Here is a 19,445-nt window from a genome sequence, read left to right as displayed (position 1 = left end):
CCCAGTCAGGCTTCCTGGAACATCCTGCCTTGTGCAGTTGCCCATCTGTGCCGCCGCCTCCTGTTAGCCCCTAAATCTGATGACTCCACCTCCTTAGGAACTAGACCTGTTCCTTCTCCTCCCGGCTGCCCTGAGCTTGTCCTGGCCATCCTCATCCTCGCCCCTCTCCTGGATGCCACACCACCTTCCCACCAGCCTTCAGTCCCTCCACAGAGCATCTTCCAAAGATGCAACTACAGCCCCATCTTTCTGCTACTCAAATCCTTGGGTGTCCCCCGAGTCCTCAGGATGGCATTCCCAACATCAGGCATTATCTTACCACCTCTCTCCTCGTGAGCTGCCCAAATTGTTACTTGCCTAGCTTTATTTTACCCGGATCTGCTTACTTAGAAAGGAAAAGATGTCCCTCCGTAAACATTTTAGGGATGAGACTTGTAGGTTGCACAAAGGCTGCTGAACTGACCGGAGCTCTGTACTCTGTGCCTGGACTCAGGGGCTTCCCAGGGCCCCTGCACCCCAAAACTGGTTACTGTGCACTCACCAAACATGCCAGGTCCAGAGAGGGAGCAGGGACAAAGCTGGTCAACTCTCATTTCACGTCTGCCTCCTCATCCAGCTCCGGGCCCGGCCTCACCTCAGGTAGGGGACACGCCCGGGCTGGGCACTGGTTTCGTCACAGACCCATATGAGGTTGGCTTATGGCTCAGCCAGAACCCTTCACCCCTGGATGGTTGTGGAGACCAGCCTGTGGCGCCCCTGCAGGGGGCTGGGCCTCCCTTCCTGAGAGGAGGCCACGGGTTCCAATGCTCTCTGAAGGCTCGCCCTGCAAATGGTCTGGACAAAGGATACGTGCTATTTTATGTCGTGTGCCAATCAGTGCAGTCAGCCATATACCCGTAGTCATATAAAATGTAATAAATACGAGCTACAGGAAAATGAAATGGAAAGAGAAAAACCCTGGAAAGATAGGAACTAAAGGCCCACATTGTTCCTTACTAGGTTCCACAGACATAAGCTGTGCTGTCGGATGTTACCGGGGCCAGTGTTCTCACTTCCCTGTGTGGCTGTGGCTGGGTTCTTGGACCCTGCCGGGGCCCTGGCAGCCACTCTGAGCAGCAGCTGGCTCCCACTGTCCCCAGCTTCTCCGTGGCTTCAGGACGACCTGCAGTGCTCACCAAGAGATTTGCGCCAGTTCCTTCCTGTGGGTGGCCCATGGGTGCCCACCTGGCACCACTGCTCTTGACAAGTCATTCTGAGACCTGCGTGCCTCTTCTCCAGGGAGCAGTGGCTGCCTGGCCACCCCTCCAGAGGTCTGAATCAATTGGTGTAGATGGAGCCTGCGCCCCTGGGGGCTTTAAGCCCCAGGGGATTCTCCCGTGTGGCCGGGGGTCAGAGCCGGTGCTCCGAAGCACTATTTTTCCTGTTTCCATGACTGCCTCGCCAGAGGAGTACACTTTACTTTGCCACCACGTGTATACAACTGTACACATTTGAGGAATCGCCACCCACACTTACGTATGGCATCCAGTCTGTCCTCTTCTGTCCTCTATTCCATTAAAAACAAGCAAACAAACGCTAGTGGCCTCACCCACTACTTCGTTTGTCACCCACCAATGGCCCGGACCTGTCATCTGAAACACACCGCACTAGAGCAGGGAGAGGGGACAGCGGGAGCTGCTTCAGACGAGGGAGATGAGGATCCCGTCAGAGCACCTCCTTCCAGGGGGTCACCAGAGCCAGGCCAGTGTCCTCTGGGCTGCTTTTCAAAAGCAACCGGGATGAACAGGGTCCACAGTACTTGGCCCTTTGATAAGAAGCGTCTCTCTGGCTGGAGGTGACACCATGTGGTCAGGGTCCAAAGACTGAATTCTGTTGTGGGTGCAGAACAAAGGGCAGTTGGAAAGTTTTTTGGCTGGCCTCCCTCCCTCTTTGTGTCCTGAGTTTCCAGCTTGCTGTGAAGTTGTGGAACACTGGGGTAGGTCTGGTGCAGGGAAGGGGGCCTGACTGAGTATGGGAGGCCCCGACACCTCTGGTCTCCCCCTGTGTGTCCTGCGTCCCTCTCGGGGCACAGGGTGAGTGTTGGCTGTTAAGGGGGGTAACCTTGCCCTCCTTTTCCTCTGTCCACCCTTTTTGGGGTCAGCTCCTTTGTCCCCATCCACTGGGGTCCCTCCTCCCCTCAGAGCCCCCTAGAGGGTCCAGAAGGATTGTGCTGGATCCTAGTCAGTTAATTATCTATTCTTTCTGATATCCACTATAGCATGGTAAGAAAGTAGTATTTCTTTTGTGTTATTTAACTTTTTCAAATTTATCTTCTTTACTCAATAGTTTGGGAGCTTTCTGTGTGTGTGTGTGTGTGTCCCTCACAAGCTCGACACCATGCCAAACACCCAGAAGTTGCTTGAAAACTTCACTGGTTTATGGGTAGGTGACTGTGCCCCCTGCTTCTGCTATTACATGCCAGAGAAAGCCTGGAGCAAATCCACAGCAAAGCTTTAGAGAATTAAAAAAAAAAAAAAAATTACATGGAGAAAAGCAGGAAAGAGAAAGACTCCAGGGTCATTTTTGAAAGAAATTGGACTCTAGGTATCTACTAAAATGTTAAAAATGTCATGTCCTCCTTTTAGCTGTCACATAGCTCCTTCCAGCTCTGCCATCCTGGGGGACTTTGGTTGGTTTTTGATAGCTTGCCTCCGGCTTGGCGCAGGAGGAGGAAAAGGTAGGGCCATGAGAAGCCAGCCCTTTGTTTTGTTGTTTTGCTTTGTTTTCATCTCATTTCATCTCTGAGTTGCTGGTTGGGGTGTGACTGCTGACGAATCTGTCTCCTCTCGTAGGTGTACCAGGCTCTCATCCATTCCTGTGGCCGCCTGCCCAGAGTGGGAATCTCTGACAATGACCCAGGGTCTGGGGTGGGCATTGCTGTCCATACCCAGACCCTCCTCGCAGTGGGGTCCCCTCGACGGCTTCCTCCCCAGTACCAGCCCGGCCCTTCCTTGCAAACCTTTCCGGATGTTCTAGCTGCTCCAGCCGTGTCCCCGCAGAGAAGAAAGGGGGCACTCTTGCCCTACTGGCAGCTTTTCTCAGCCCTGCAAACCTCCCACGCTGGTCCCGTCCCCGTGCCCTCAGACTTGCATATCACCGCTGGGCAGGAGCGTCCCTTTAGGGTGGGAGAGTGGCCCTCAAAGTCGACTGTGAATTAAGTTAATCTTTGAAAAGAAATCATGTGCTCAGGTTTAAAAAAAAACACAAGGAAATGATGTTGCATTTTGTTTCTTCTATTGAGAAAAAGAAAGATCTGTAAAATCCTAACAGTGACAATGAGGGAGGCTGGAGATGCTGCCTGGCTAGGATATAGGCTGCTCCTGCCACCCCACAGGTGCCCAGCAGCCCTCACAGGGGAACCCCCCGAATTGCTGGAATCAGACTCCCACCTTCTGTGCAGAACCTGCAGCCACGTCCTGGCCTGGGCAGGGGACTGGTGGCTCTTCTGTTATCAGGGTCCCTGATGTCCTGGAGGTGGGAAGAGAGGGAGCTGCAGAATGGCAGCTGGGTGCTGTGTGGGACCTCAGGGAAAGGGCGGGGCTGAAAACCACATACTCAGTTCCACAGGAGCAGGGGAGGGAGCACAGACCGCCCTCTGGAGGCGGAAAAGCCTTTCGACACACAGCAGGCCCCTGGAGCCCTCGGGGAGTGTGACGTTGGTGGTGCTGCAGGTGGACGAAAAATTGATGGGCAGTGCGGGTGGATGAGGCTGGGAAGTCAGGGCCTCTGGAGCTGCTCCCACCACGTGGGTGACAGGGAGGTCATTCATTCCCTGGGCGGAGCTGGTTGTGGCCATGCAACCTGCTAGTCGTGGATTCTGGGGGCTGGTAATTTTGTTGTTAGTTTCATGGCCGCATTATGAGGACAGCAATGTTGGTGAACACTCTTCAAAAAGACCCTCAGAACCTAAGCTGGTGGTGAATAAATATTTATTTCATCAGGGGAAAAAGCCCATAGCTCACTTCTCTTTCTGCTCCTCCTTCCGGTGATGTCCACATTCCTCTGCCTGTGTAAGCCTGGAGGGCATCAGTGGGGCGGTGTTTGAGCTGGCTCTTGGTCCCACAGGCCTAGCCATCTCCATCGTCGCCTGGGATCTTCCCACCTGCCCTTCCCTCAGGTGACGGGAGACAAGGCAACAACAAAAGCCCCACATAGCTCAGCTGACATCCCCTCACCAGTGGACACAACCCTCCACGTCCACCCAAGGCATTCCATAAAGTCCTGCTTTTTTCTCAGAAACCCAGCTTGTCCCCAGAATCCAGATTTTTGTGTATCTGACAGTGTGAACCAAACGACTCTGAAGGTGAGTTTACTTCGTAAATGTCCAGCTTCTTGCTCTTGGTGACATTATCAAAGTCACAAGTCAGGTGGGGCTCCCAGCCTCCTCCACAACTTCTCCCCTCCCCCACTTCAGGACAAAGGTGAGGCAGCACCCAGGCACCCCAGAGGGGCCCCGAAGAGCAGTTGGGAGGGTGACCCAGGAGAGAGGGCAAGGGCCAGGAGGGCCCAGGAGGACAGGCATGAGGAAGCTCTGTTTGGACAGAAGAGTGAGCTTTCCTGAATGCTGGGTATTAGAGAAATGGACTTGATGAGAGATTTCAGTAGGAGACACTGAGTTCCAAGTCCTTGGACCCTGGAAGTGTTGGGGGCAGTGAGCGTGGCCTGACCCCTCTGAGCCAAGATTCTTTTAAGACTTCCCACCTGTGGCTAAAGTGCCACTCTTAATGGGCGAGTGACACAGTCCCTTTGGTTTGGGGCCCCTTGGATGACAGAGGGCAGGGTGAGGTCTGACTGTGTGGCCTGCACCCCCATGGACAGTGAGCTCGGGTGATGCCAGAATGTCTGAGGGCCCTGGTGCCCAGCCCATGGGCCTCTGGGTAGGAGACGGGGCAGGGGGACTCCTGGGTCACACAGATCCAAACATCTCCCACTCCCATCTATCTCTGTCTCCCAGGAGACACTTCTGTCACTGACTGGAGGAAGATGTGTCCTCGTGAGTGGCCTGAAAGCCAGCTTCAGGGAGACAGTTCTAACCAGGCAGGAGCCATAGGCAGATGAAAGCTTCATCATCATTCTGACATCCTCGCTTGGAACGAGTTCCGCTGGACTCAAAGATCATGCTCATTGTCACAAGAGAAATCCACGTTACATTTGTTGGTGAAAGAGAGTGACGCCGTGACACGTGAGGTCCTTGAGCTTCTTTCAACTGTTGTCAACGTTTGAATAGCAGTGGGAAACGCTCCTTCGTGCTTTACCACTCAAATGTGTTGACAAAGTTGCTCATCTGGGTGGTCAACAAGAATTTGAAGACATTATCGTTAAGAAGTCTTGATCAGGGACCGCACGCAGCCATTTCAAGCACACAGCTCGACGTAAGAAAGTGATGCTCATATGAGTCAGCTCAAACTTCTTACTAAAAACATAGCAAAACACTTTATTTGGAAATTTTATGCATTCAATATTTAGTATCTCCATATATTGTATTTCATTGTAAAAAATTCTTTTACCCATGCTTCATATCAGTGCCCCAGATTCCTTCCATTCACTCCAATGCACTATAAAAATACAGTAAAGTGACATTTTCTATGGATTCAAAATCTACTCTAATTATCACTAATATTGGGAATCGCTGCCCTGGAGGACAGTGGGTTTTGTGTTCACAGGTTCATAAATGTTCGCATGTTGCCCTTATATTTATTCTGCTTTTATTATAAAAATCTACAACTGATTTGTGACAAAAACTAGAGAAATTATGAAAATTGTAAAGCAAATTTCCTTTTGACCAAAAGACCCTGGTGGGTGAAGGCTTCGTTTCCACTGAAAGAAGCAACGTTTTAGATTCCATGAGGTTAGAAGCACAGCTATTGAGTCACACCTGCAGAAGGTTCAATCGGACGAGATCCAGGCACGGGATCCCGTCTTGGTTGCTGGATCTCAGATGCCACGGTTTTGGCAGTGACAGCTCTGGGGCTCGGGGGTCTGCAGTGAGAATCTGCCCAGCGGGACGTCCCAGTGTGAGGGGCAGTGCCTGGACTTTTAGAAGCACAGTCTCAGGGTGCAGGAAAGGGTTAACTCAGCTGGCCTGGGTGGTCCAAACCCCGCACATCCCAAAGAAAGTTTTGGTCCTTAACCATTCCTGGAGGTCACCTCTAAGCCATTGGAATGCCCTGGCTGATAAGACTGCCTTTGTCTATCTGGGGCTTTGGGCCATGCCAGCTGTCTAGCCTAGCAATGTGACTCATGGGGGGCCTTGGGTCATGATGCATCAGTTTGACCTCCCTAGGGGCTGGAGGCTGAGAACCAAGGTCAGCCACGCAGGCGCCCCATGCCTGTGACCGACGCCCAGTAAAACCTTGGACCCAGGCCTCAGGCAAGCTTCCCTGGTTGGCAGTTGTTCAGAGGTGCTGTCACACATCACTGCTGGGAGGACTTAGTGCTGCCCATGCAGCTCCATGGACAGGAGAACTGGAAGCTTGCTCCTGGCCCGGCCTCTGCTCCACGAGCCTTTGCTGATTTTATTGTGTGTCCTTTTGATGTCAAAAACTCAAGGATTATGCGTTTCCAAGTTCCGCAAGTCCTTCTAGAGAATCGCTGAACCTCAGGGTGGTTTTGAGGACCCCAAGAACACTTGGGGACCCTTACTCTGGTTGCTGCCATTTTCAGATAGGCAGATGGGGGTGAGGGGAACAGAGGAGATTCAGCACAAAATGCTTCAGCACTGCACGTTCCTGGTCCCACTGCTGCTGGGCAGGTTTGGCAATTTCCTTAGGGTCCACGGATTGTTGGTGATGGAGGTCCAGGGTGGGAGGCTATGTGCAGCGGCCTGCTGTCTGCAACGGCTGTCAGTGGGCTTCCTCTTCAGTGACCCCAATCCCTGCCTCTGGCAACCACCAGTCTGTTCTCCATTTGCTTGTTTTTTTGTTTTTCTTTTTAGATTCTGCAGAAAAGTGAGATGATACGGCATTTGTCTTTCTCTGTCTGACTTACTTCATGAAGCACAATGCCCTCAAGGTCCATCCAAGTTGTTGCAAATGGCAAGATTTCATTCTTTTGTATGGCTGAGTAGTATTCCATTGTATATATCTACCACATCTTCTTTATCCATTCATCCATCGATGGGCATTTAGGTTGTTTCCATGTCTTGGCTGTTGTGAATAACGCTGCAATGAACATGGCAGTGCAGATATCTTTTCAAGTTAGTGTTTTCATTTTTTTTGGGTAAACACCCAGAAGTGGGACTGCTGGATCATATGGTAATTCTATGTTTAACTTTTTGAGGAACCTCCCTATTGTTTTCTATAGTGGCTGCACTCATTTACATTCCAAGAAATGCTTTTAAATACATGGCAGCAAATATGCTGTTGGTTTATTTTGTGACATGAGCATTTCCCAACACACACACTCCTATAAACAGACCACGGCACACTTCCCCTCTAACCTCACTGTCGGGGAAAGGCAGTCTTGCTTGGTCCTCTGTTACTCTCGGTTGATAATCATGGTTTTGCAGGTGGCTTTGGCAGGGCACATTCGGGGTTTGCTTTCATCTCCAGGAACCTGCCATTCGGGGCCACTGTAGGAGCAGAACTGGAAAGGACGTGACAGGATGACCCGGCTTCGCTTTCGTTAGAGCGCAGCTGGGTGGTGGGCGAGGCTTCACCCTTACAGGGACAGTCTGAAAACCAGATGCTCGGCTGGTGTTGGCCCCAGACACTTGATGTTTGCCTGGGACTTGTCGGGGCTGTGTCGGGGTCTACAAGACCACTCCGTCTCAGCGATTTGCTAGGAAGACTCCCAGGACGCAGCATATGATCGTACTTATGGCCAAGATTTAGTCCAACGAAAGGATATGGAGCAAAACCAGCCAAGGGGAAGAGGAGCACAGGGTGAATCTGGGAGGCCAGGCGAGGCCACCAGAGCCCTCTCCCAGTGGAGCCGCACAGGGCGGCCTTACTTCCTTCAGTGAGGAGTTGAGCCAGCATGTGTGGAATGCTGTCTCCTGGGGATGCTCATTAGAGTTTCAGGGCCTCAGGATGTTATTGGGGGCTGGTCACTGGGCTCCTCTTGCTGAGCATGGACCCGAATTCCACACCCCCAGCAGGAAGCAGGCGCCAGCATAAAGCATGCTGTTTGTACAACAGTCTGGAGGTGGCGAGCCCCTCTCATCAGCTAGGAGCTGCGGGAACCCTGTAGGATTAGGGGCACGGTTCGTCTGAAGACTTGATCTGTGGCAGCAGAGTGTGGACGGCAGCCTGTGGTTAGGCCACGGAGGCCCTCTGATTTCAGCAGGTGTCAAGGCGGCCCTTAATATCGAATCTTCATTTTAGGCCCAACATGCGGCCGGTGCTCAGCAGATGTTAGCTGAGAGAAGGAAGGAATGAAGGAATGTATGATGTAGCTTCCAGAACATTCCTTGGGGACTGCTCCTCCATCCTACGCAGCTTGGCAGGAATCCCACAGCTCTGTGAAGCCCCACTCTGGCTTGGCCTCAGCTGGATGGGGAGTTTCAGACCATATTCCACTCGCTGGCCCCATCCGCATGATGTGGGAACCACGAGGGCAAGGCTTTTAAATCCTTTTACTTTGCTTTTCCCACTGCTGTGTCCCTGGAGTCCTGAGCACAGCCTGGCACATGGATGCTCAGTGAGTATCTGCTTGTTAAGAAGAGCCAGTCCCTAAATCAACCGCAGTGATGAGGGGATGTGTGTACCAGCGGCTCAGAGCGTCCCTTCACCAGAGATCCCCATGGGGAGGGGGCTGTCCTGGGAAGAACCTGCCCTCTACAGCACAGCCATCTCAGCATCCTCTGGGGTCAGTGAGCTGTGGGATGATTTCTGCCTTGCCCTTTCACCTCTTTGTTCCAGGAGGAGGGAGCAGGGGTCCTGGGGGCAGGATGATGGGCAGGAGGATGGGGGAGGTTGGTGGCTGCCAGAGGGCCAGGCAGTCCTCACCTCCACAAGCTGGAAATCCCATCGTCCTTGTTCCTTGGCCAGAGGCCAAAGCTACACGTGGCCTATGGTGGGCTCTGTACCTAATGGAGCAGGTGCTGCTTCTGTCACTTGAGCTTCCAGGCCCGGGCCACACACTGTCTCGCCATCTGCCCTCCTGCTTCTCTGTCACCCCACTTGATGGGCTTTGGTCCCATGGGGCTGCTCTGACACCCTGTCCTGCTAGGGTGACACTGACCACCCACTGTGGACTCTAGCTGCAGCCCTCCTACAGCACATGCTGCCTGCCCCGGGAGCCTCAAATCCCTGGGAGTTTTATGGGCTCCTCGGGGCCGCCTTCGGACTACATACATTGTTCTCCGCATGAGGGGCCTGGCTGAGGGGCACCCTGCTGGGGGCTGTGTCTGCCTGGAGGGAGGAGCCCCTCCTCCTACTTCTCACAAAGGTGCCACATGGACTGGCAGGGGTGGGGGCAGTGAGGAACCAGGCAGGGCTGGGGCTTTCCTCGCAGCGTTTGCATGGTGAACTGTGGCCAAGTTCCTGGGCTGCTCTAGTACACACAGAGACGTCTGCTGCAGCCACAATATTGAGGCCTCAGGGAGCAATGTGGGGGGCTTGGGGCTGCAGGGGGCTCTCAGAGATTTTGCTCAGCACTTGCCAGCCTGGGGCAGGCACGGCCACAGTTTCCAGTGTTGCCGAGGGTGTGACTGGAGGGACCACGAAGACACGGGTGGGTCAGGCATGGACTGTGGGCTGTGACCATGAGAATTGGTTATGTGACTGGCGGTGCCCGCGCTGGTCCACGCAGGCCTGCAGGGAGCGCTCCCGTCCGCCTCACCGCGAGGCCCCTGGTCTTTCTCTAGGTGGGAGCTCTTCTCCTTGTCTATCTGGAAAGCTCTACTGATCTCCAAGGCCCACTCGATGTCACCTCCTCTGTGAGGCTGACCCGCCCCCCCAGCCTGGTTCTCGCGGGCAGAATCAATGACTTTTAGAAGAAGTGCTCTCATTCCCTCCTTCCTGGGATGGAATCTTGGTGCAATGAGTCTAATCTGGGAAAAGCTGGGAAGATGAGATTGGAGTGTTTGTTAGAGCTCTCGGGTGTGCATGCGTGCATGTGTGTCTGTGCCTGTACGCGTGTGCGTGTGTGCCTGTGCGTGCATATGTGTGTTCACACACACACACACACACGGGAAAATATGCAGTTAGACTCAATGGAGAAGCTGTCAGACAATCACCCAGGCCCTTGTCATGGGGCCTGTTGATTTCATCCTTTCATAAGTACATTTTTTTCCTGAAACACTTTTCGGTTAAATGTCTGTTTGACAAGGTACCAAGGGAAACCTCTCTGACCTGGAAAATAACAAGAACCTTTTAATCTTTCCAACTTAACCTTTTCATCCTGACTTAACCTTTCCCTTCTTGACATAAATGAAGGAAGTGGGGCTCTTGACTGTTCCTGATTTAAGGAGATTACGGAGGCACCACGCAGGAGAGTGAGCACGAGAGTTTAGCCCCTCTCGGCAACAGAAGGTAGGTGCTCCACAGTTGGGGTCTCAGACCTCTGAGAGGGGGCTGTTTAGCCAAGAGTCCAGTCTTGTTCTTGGCCGGACAGAGAGCATATTGATCAGTCTTTGCACAGCACTCACTATGCACCAGGCACCGCTCGGAACACTTGGCACGTGTGGACTTCAATACTGCTCCCCGCGCTCCTAGGAGATGGGCGCTGGGATCATCAGCAGTTTGTGGGAGAGGAGAGGAGGTGGGAGACATTCACGAACTCCCCTGAGACTCCTAGGCTAGCACTGGGCAGAGCAGGGATTCCAGCTCAGTAGCTCCAGGCCCGGGCGCCTCCTGCTGCTCCGAGGGGACCCTGGAATGCCCCTTCTGTTCCTTTAGCACAGCGGCCTGCAGGGGTGGGTGAGGCATGCGTGTGGATGACGGCCCAGATGAATGAGGCTGGCCTGCACAGGAGTTCACAGCGGCTGTGCTGGTGCCCTAGGCTGCCCTGACAAAGAACCGCAATGTGGGAGGGCTGAAACAGCAAAGACGTATTCCTTCACATTTCTGCACACCGGAAGTGTGTCAGCAGGCCCACACTCACCCCGAAGGTTCCAGGGGAGGCTCCTTCCTTGCCTCTTCCAGCTTCTCGTGGTGGCTGGCAACTCGTGACAGTCCTTGACTTGATGCATCACTTCAGTCGCTGCCTTTGTCTTCACATGGCCATCTTCTCTCTGTGTCTCTGTGTCTAAATTTCCCTCCTCTTATAAGGACATCAGTCATTCGATTAGGGCTCACTCTCATTCAGCATGGCTTCATCTTAATTTAGCTAATTACATCTGCCAAGACCGTATTTCCATCTCACATTACCTCCTGAGGTTCCTGGTGGACGGGAATTTTTGGAGGACAGTTCAACCCAGTTCACTGACCATCTGCTCACTGGCCTCTGGTCCTAGTTGGCTCAGGCTGCTCGGCCACCATCACAGAATACCACAGGCTGGTGGCTTAAGCAGAAGACATTTATTTCTCACAGTTCTGGAGGCTGGAAGTCCGAGATCAAGGTGCCAGCAGGATCCGTGGCTGGTGAGAGCTCTCTTCCCAGCTTCGACATAGCAGCGTTCTCACTGCGTCCTCATGTGGCCTATCCTTGGTGCGTGCACCTGGAGCGAGATCTCTGTCTTCCTCTTAGAAGGACACGGATCCCATCCTGAGATCTCTACTCTCACGACCTCATCTGAACCTAATCACCTCCCAAAGGCCCCATCTCCAAATGCCATCACATTGGGAGTTAGGACTTTAACATGTGAATTTGGGGGGACACAGACATGTGGCTCCATACCCCCCACAGACGAGGTAAGCAGTGGCTTGTTAGTGGGGTAGTGAGGGGCTGGCGGAGTCACTTCCTCAGTATCTTGTTCCTCTGGGGTCTGTGATGCTGAGGCTGGGATGTGTGGTCCACCTTATGGGGAATCAGACAATGGGTCTGAGTCTTTGGGGTATGAATCAAGCTCAGGAACTGCCCCCTGTTCCCATGGGTTCCCAGCGTTCCCGTCCTCTGAGAGAGAGTTCACGGATGTGGGATCCAGCCTTGTGATTGGTTTCCATGGAAACTGGGTGTGAGCACAGACATTAGGGGCTAGCGTGAGTGGGCTCCTTTCCGTGCTGCCCCCGGGGCATGCGGAGTCAGGGCAGAGACCTGGTGGTAAACGCTTGAGTTCTGGAGCTGGCCAGCCTGGTGGGGGTCCACCCTGTCATTTCCTCACAATGGGGTGTTGGCCTGGGCTCTTACTTTTTTCATCTGTAAAGTGGGGATAAAATAGTATCCACCTCACAGGGTTGTGGTGAGGACAGAGAGGCGATACACATGCAGAGTAAGGGCTCAGTGCAGCCATTTTGTGATAATTACTTACCCCCCTGTTCCCACACTCTCTTCATCTGCTGGCGTCCTGTTCCTGTAAATGGAACCATGCAGTGTATCACCTTCTGTGTCTGGCTTATTTCGCTAAGCATAATATACCAATGCTTCCTCCCTTTTTATGGCTGAATAATGTCAGATTGTGTGGGTACATCACATTTCATTTATCCCTTCATGGCTGATGGATATTTGGGTTGCTCCCACTTCCTAGCCATTTTGAATAATGCTGCCGTGAACACGCATGTATAAGTTTTTGTGTGGACACATGTTTTCATCTTTCTTGGGTATATACCTAAGAATGGAATTTCTGGGTCACATAGTAGGTCTATGTGTAACTTACTGAGGAAGTGCCAAGCTGGCTTCCAAAGTGGCTTCACTGTTTAAATCCCCACCAGCACCACACGAGGGTTCAGATTTCTCCCCAGCCTCACCAACACTTGTTATTATCTGGTTTTTTGATTATAGCCATCCTTGTGGGTGTGAAGTGGTGCCTCACTGTGGTTTTGATTTGCATTTCTCTAATAGGCAAATCCATAAAGACATAAGGTAGACTGGTGGCTGTAAGGGGGTGGGGAGGAGGGGAGTGTTCTGGAACTAGATGGTGGTGGTGGTTGCACAACATAATGAGCATACTCAAAACCACTGCATTGTGTACTTTATGATGGTGAATTCTATCTCAATGGAAAAACACCCTTTTTCTCCTTTGATACCCAGCTCCCATGCCCCCTCCTCCAAGAGCCTTGGAGGGTCTCTCTCTATCTAGTTTTGATCCTTGCGCAACCCTCCTCTCATTGTGCTGTGATGTGTAGATTTAACGCCATGACTTCATTCAGCTCTTCACTGTAGTCCACTGCACACAGCGATTGGAAAGTTTCCTGATGGGTGGTTCTACGTACATTGGGATCAGGAGTGTGGGAGGACTGTGCCGGCCATGGTTGCCAGGAGATGAGATGGAGGAAGCGATACCTGGCAGCTGCTGCCTGGCCCATGTGTGAAGGAGATGCTCTGCTCCTGGAGGCAGCGCGGGGTCCATTCCAGCATCCAGCCCCCTCTTGTGGGAGCTGGGGGTTCTCCTGCAAAAGTCTTTCTTGCGGTTGGGTGTTACTCCTGGCTCCCTGTTCCTGGAATGTAACAGCAACTTGGCTCCTGGCCCTCCTGGGAATGTTGAAAGCCACCCAGCATCTGATAATGAATAAACCCCTTGTTGCCTAGTCTGGCTGGAGAGCATCGCGTGTGTGCAATTCCAGGGGACACAACATCCAGGCATCACTGAAACCGTGGCCTTGGGGCTGGGTGGAATTGAAGTGTGCTTCATTTCTCCTCCTACAAGGACGGCTCACTGGCCTTAGTGGCACCACAGTGCCAGACTGATACGATCTGCCTTTCAAAGTCTAAGCTGATCATTTTTAGAATAAAAGATGTATATACTTTCAGATAAGTTGTGATAAAAAAGTCTGATAAATATTGAACCACACCAGCAAAGCAAAGAAAGCCACAACAAGGGAACAAAGCAAACTCAGTCTTTCCAAATAAGTTGACAATTTGATACAAACCACTGATTATAGATCCACAATTCCTCTCCTCCCCTCCGTCCCCCAATTTGAGGTAACACCTTTTTCTACAGATGACGCACCGGAAGACAAGCCCACGAGGGCAGGGGTCGTGTCTGTTCTGTTCACTGCTGTGGTCCCAACACCAGAAACATAGTACCGGGTCAATTTTTATTGTTATTTAAGCTTGAGTGAACAAATAAATGAGTTTCTGGGCTTTCTCTGCTCCATGGATGTGCCCATCTGTTCCTGAGTCTGCACCTGGCTGCAGCTATGTCACTCAGGAAGTCCTGACGTTCGGTAAGTGCAAGTCCCCTCTCTTCATCCTTTTTTTTTTTTTTTGAAATTTACAAGTTTCTATTTTAACCAAGAGAAAAATGTGTCACAAATTCTTTAAAATAATATACTGGTGATGTGTGATTTGAGCTGGGGTGGGGAGGAAAGGATAGACTGTCCCCATGCCTCCCCTACTTTCAGAGTTCCAGAAATAACTGCATCTGTGGGAAGAGACTCTAGTCCTCCAGGTGAGCAGGGGCTCTTGAAAGCTAAAATGAAAGTTCTTTTCCCACTGGGCGTGATAGTAGGCAAGTCACTTTCCTTAGTGGGTCTTAGTTTCCTCATCTCTAAAGCTAGGAGTGGACTCCATTATCTGAAGGTCTGCAGATAAGGGACTACATTATTTCCACTCTGAAGTTCCATGATGTAAAGATAAAGGATGAGAAGTCATTCTGGTAAAGTAGAAAGCAAAACACAGATGGTTGGCCCTCCTCAGCTACAAGTGGGCCCAGCCTGCTCACCCAGGCGTCGCTGCAGGAGGCCGTATGCTAACACCTGGCTGTCTCTTTCCTTTTTTTTTTTTTTTAAGATTGGCACCTGAGCTAACAACTGTTGCCAATCTTTTTTTTTTTTCCTTTTTTTTTATTGAGTTAATGATAGGTTACAATCTTGTGTGATTTCAGTTGTACATTAATGTTTGTCATTCGTGTTGTAGGTGCACCACTTCACCCTTTGTGCCAACCCCCCACCCCACCTTTCCCCTGGTAGCCACTAATCTGTTCTCTTTGTCCACATTTTTAAATTCCTCATATGAGTGGAGTCATACAGAGATTATCTTTCTCTAACTGGCTTATTTCACTTAACATAATTCCCTCAAGGTCCAGCCATGTTGTTGCAAATGGGATGATTTTGTTCTGTTTTGCAGCTGAGTAGTATTCCATTGTAAATATATACCACAACTTCTTTATCCATTCGTCTGTTGATGGGCACTTAGGTTGCTTCCACGTCTTGGCTATTGTAAATAATGCTGCAATGAACCTTGGGGTGCACAGGACTTTTGGGATTGCTGACTTCAAGCTCTTTGGATAGATACCCAGTAGTGGAATGGCTGGATCGTATGGTAGTTCTATTTTTAATTTTTTGAGGAATCTCCATACTGTTTTCCATAGTGGCTGCACCAGTTTGCATTCCCACCAGCAGTATATGAGGGTTCCATTCTCTCCACAACCTCTCCAACATTTGTTACTATAAGATTTAGATATTTTTGTCATTCTAATGGGTGTAAGGTGATATCTTAGTGTAGTTTTGATTTGCATTTCCCTGATGATCAGCAATGATGAGCATCTTTTCATGTGCCTATTGGCCATCCGTATATCTTCTTTGGAGAAATGTCTGTTCATGTCTCCAGCCCATTTTTGGATCGGGTTGTTTGATTTTTTGTTGTTGAGTTGTGAGAGTTCTTTATACATTATGGATATTAAGCCTTTGTCAGATATATGACTTGCAAATATTTTTTCCCAGTTAGTGGGTTGTTTTTTTGTTTCAATCCTGTTTTCATTTGCCTTGAAGAAGCTCTTTAGTCTGATGAAGTCCCATTTGTTTATTCTTTCTATTGTTTCCCTTCTCTGAGAAGACATGGTGTCCGAAAAGGTCCTTTTAATACTGATGTCAAAGAGTGTACTGCCTACATTTTCTTCTAGAAGCCTTGTGGTTTCAGGTCTCACCTTTAGGTCTTTGATCCATTTTGAGTTTATTTTGGTGAATGGTGAAAAAGAATGGTCAATTTTCATTCTTTTACATGTGGCTTTCCAGTTTTCCCAGCTCCATTTGTTGAAAAGACTTTCTTTTCTCCATTGTATGCACTCTGCTCCTTTGTCGAAGATAAGCTGTCCATAGACGTGTGGTTCTATTTCTGGGCTTTCAATTCTGTTCCATTGATCTGTGCACCTGTTTTTGTTCCATTGATCTGTGCACCTGTTTTTGTACCGGTACCATGCTGTTTTGATTACTGTAGCTTTGTAGTAAGTTTTGAAGTCAGGGATTGTAATGCCTCCCGTTTTGTTCTTTTTTCTCAGGATTGCTTTAGAAATTCGGGGTCTTTTGTTGCCCCATATAAATTTTAGGATTCTTTGTTCTAATTCTGTAAAGAATGTCACTGGGATTCTGATTGGGATAGCATTAAATCTGTAGATTGCTTTAGGTAGAATGGACATTTTAACTATGTTTATTCTTCCAATCCATGTACATGGAATGTCTTTCCATCTCCTTATGTCGTCATCCAATTCTCTCAGAAAGGCCTTGTAATTTTCATTATATAGGTCCTTCACTTCCTTAGTTAAATTTACCCCAAGGTATTTTATTCTTTTTGTTGCTATTGTGAATGGTATTGTGTTCTTGAGTTCTTTTTCTGTTAGTTTGTTGTTAGAATATAGAAATGCTACTGATTTATGCAAATTGATTTTATACCCTGCAACTTTCCTGTAGTTGTTGATTAACTTCTAAGAGTTTTCCAATTGATTCTTTGGGGTTTTCTATATATAAGATCATGTCGTCTGCAAACAGCGAGAGTTTCACTTCTTCCCTCCCTATTTGGGTTCCTTTTATTCCTTTATCTTGCCTGATTGCTCTGGCCAGGACCTCCAGTACTATGTTAAATAAGAGTGGTGATAGAGGGCATCCTTGTCTTGTTCCTGTTTTCAGGGGGATGGCGCTCAGTTTTTGCCCACTGAGTATGATGTTGGCTGTGGGTTTGTCACATATGGCCTTTATTATGTTGAGGTAGTTCCCTTCTATGCCCATTTTGTTCAGAGTTTTTATCATAAATGGCTGTTGGATCTTTTCAAATGCTTTCTCTGCATCTATTGAGATGATCATGTGGTTTTTATTCCTCAGTTTGTTGATGTGGTGTATCACGTTGATTGATTTGCGGATGTTGAACCATCCCTGTGTCCCTGGTATGAACCCCACTTGATGATGATGTATGATCCTTTTGATGAATTGCTGAATTCTGGTGGCCAAAATTTTGTTTAGAATTTTTGCATCTATGTTCATCAGTAATATTGGCCTGTAGTTCTCTTTTTTTGTGGCTTCCTTGTCTGGCTTTGGTATCAGCGTGATGTTGGCCTCATAGAATGTGTTAGGAAGTGTTCCATCCTCCCTAATTTTTTGGAATAGCTTGAAAAGGATAGGTATTAAATCCTCTCTGGAAGTTTGGTAGAATTCCCCAGGGAAGCCATCTGGTCCTGGGGTTTTATTCTTTGGGATGTTTTTGATTGCTGTTTCAATCTCTTTCCTTGTGATTGGTCTGTTCAAATTGATTCTTCTTGAGTGAGCTTTGGGAGATTGTAAGAGTCCAAGAATTTATACATTTCCCCTAGGTTATCCATTCTGTTAGCATAGAGTTTTTCGTAGTAGTGTCTTATAATCTGTTGTATATCTGTGGAGTCTGTTGTTATTTCTCCTCTTTCATTTCTGATTTTGTTTATTTGAGCTTTCTCCCTTTTTTTCTTTGTGAGTCTGGCTAGGGGTTTGTCAATTTTATTTATCTTCTCAAAGAACCAGCTCTTTGTTTCATTGATCCTTTCTACAGCCCTTTTCGTTTCAATAGTATTTATTTCTGCTCTGATTTTTATTATTTCTCTCCTTCTGCTGACTTTGGGCTTTATTTGTTCTTCTTTCTCTAGTTCAGTTAGGTGTAGTTTAAGATTGCTGATTTGGGATTTTTCTTGTTTGTTAAGATGTGCCTGTATTGCGATGAATTTTCCTCTTAATACAGCTTTTGCTGCATCCCATATGAGTTGGTATGGCGTGTTATCATTTTCATTAGTTTCCAGGTATTTTTTGATTTCTTCTTTAATTTCTTCAATGATCCATTGCTTGTTCAGTAGTGTGTTGTTTAGTCTCCACATCTTTGTGCCTTTCTCAGCTTTTTTCTTGTAATTAATTTCTAGCCTTATAGCATTATGATCAGAGAAGATGCTTGTTATTATCTCAATTTTTTTAAATTTGTAGAGGCTTGCCTTGTTTCCCAACATATGGTCTATCCTTGAGAATGTTCCATGTGCACTTGAGAAGAATGTGTATTCTGCTTTTTCAGGGTGAAGTGATCTATATATGTCTATTAAGTCCAATTGTTGTCGTTTTTTGTTTAGCTCCACTATTTCTTTGTTGATTTTCTGTCTGGATGATCTGTCCATTGATGTGAGTGGGGTGTTGAGGTCCCCTACTATTATTGTGTTGTTTTTAACATCTTCCTTTAGGTCTGTTAATAGTTGCTTTATGAACCTTGGTGCTCCTGTGTTGGGTGCATAGATATTTATAAGCATTATTTCTTCTTGATGAAGTGTCCCTTTGATCATTATATATTGTCCCTGTGTGTCTCTCTTTATCTGTCTTATTTTGAAATCCACTTTGTCTGATATAAGAATTACAACACCTGCTTTTTTTTCCTTGCTATTAGCTTGAAGTATGGTTCTCCACCCCTTCATTCTGAGACTGTGTTTGTCCTTGGGGCTGAGGTGTGTTTCCTGGAGGCAACAAATTGTTGGATCTTGTTCTTTAATCCATTTTGCCACTCTGTGTCTTTTTATTGGAGAGTTCAATCCGTTTACACTGAGAGTGATTATTGATGCATGTGGACTTAGTGCTGTCAATCTGTTGCTCATTATCTGGCTTTCCTGCTTTTCTCTTCCTGTCTGCTTTATCCTACCCGTTTGACACTGCAATTTCTTATGCTGGGTTTCTTAGATTTTTGCTTATTTACGTTTTGTCTCTCTGTTCTGTTGTTTAGTTTAGTGTCTACCTTGACTTTTGTATTTAGAATCTCATGTATAATATAGTCTACTCTCTGGTGGTCTCTTACTTACTTGGCCTAGACTAATTTAGTCCCTTTGCTCTTCCCCTCCTAAATTCTTATTTTCACTTCTTGTTCCAACTTAAGTTATGAGTTTGTACTTAGAGTGATAAGATCGTCTTTGCTTTGGTAGTTTCCTTACCTTTACCCTAATGCTATAGTTGAATATTTGCTATCCTATTCTGATTCTATTTATCTGTCTCCCTACTCTGTGGTTTGTGACCCCTTTCTCCCTTTTTTCTTTTTTCAGGTATGAGAGCCTTCTTGAGGATTTCTTGTAGTGGAGGACTTTTGGTTACAAATTCCTTTAACTTTTGTTTGTCTGGAAAAGATTTAATTTCTCCCTCATATCTGAAGGATATTCTTGCTGG

General features: G+C 48.5%; 1 long non-coding RNA gene across 1 annotated transcript; it reads left to right on the top strand.

The window, feature by feature from the left end:
- Positions 1-1,881: 1,881 nt before the first annotated feature.
- LOC123289142 (uncharacterized) lies at positions 1,882-3,273 on the top strand. The gene is made up of 4 exons (XR_006532916.2): positions 1,882-1,975; positions 2,326-2,421; positions 2,625-2,716; positions 2,832-3,273. It is a non-coding gene; the product is annotated as an uncharacterized lncRNA (long non-coding RNA).
- Positions 3,274-19,445: the final 16,172 nt, after the last annotated feature.

The sequence above is a fragment of the Equus asinus genome, chromosome 10 (genome assembly GCF_041296235.1).
Source record: "Equus asinus isolate D_3611 breed Donkey chromosome 10, EquAss-T2T_v2, whole genome shotgun sequence".
Taxonomy (NCBI): Eukaryota; Metazoa; Chordata; class Mammalia; order Perissodactyla; family Equidae; genus Equus; species Equus asinus.
The sequence above is the reverse complement of the archived record's forward strand: the minus strand, read 5'-3'. Positions and strand labels throughout refer to the sequence as shown.